Genomic DNA, 417 nt, shown 5'->3' with positions numbered 1-417 from the left:
TTGCATGAGGTATTGACATGTGTCCCTAAGAAGAAAACTTTGCATAAGGTATTGACATGTGTCCATATGAGTTTTTTTTGTTATATATTTATTGTTTATTTAATGAGTCATTATGTTTATATTTTTAAACAAATAGTAAAAAATAGTTTTAATCATGTATGTAAGGTTGTATAGTATGAGGTGATGAAATTTTGGAGGGGAAACTTTGCATGAGGTATTGACATGTGTCCTTAAGAAGAAAACTTTGCATGAGGCATTGACATAATGACATGTGTCCCTAATAAGAAAATTTTGTATAAGGTATTGCCATGTCACATGTGTCCCTATGAGTTTTTTTGTTATATATTTATTATTTATTTAATGAGTCATTATGTTTATATTTTTAAACAAATAGTAAAAGATAGTTTTAATCATGTG

At 27.1% G+C, this 417-nt stretch overlaps 1 protein-coding gene across 1 annotated transcript in view; it reads right to left on the bottom strand.

Moving 5' to 3' along the window:
* Positions 1-417, bottom strand: part of LOC109337085 (heterogeneous nuclear ribonucleoprotein 1-like) — an 11,570-nt gene that overhangs the window by 1,872 nt on the left and 9,281 nt on the right. The window lies entirely within an intron of this gene.

This window comes from Lupinus angustifolius, unplaced genomic scaffold, assembly GCF_001865875.1.
Source record: "Lupinus angustifolius cultivar Tanjil unplaced genomic scaffold, LupAngTanjil_v1.0 Scaffold_1_1094, whole genome shotgun sequence".
Lineage (NCBI taxonomy): Eukaryota > Viridiplantae > Streptophyta > Magnoliopsida > Fabales > Fabaceae > Lupinus > Lupinus angustifolius.
The sequence above is the reverse complement of the archived record's forward strand: the minus strand, read 5'-3'. Positions and strand labels throughout refer to the sequence as shown.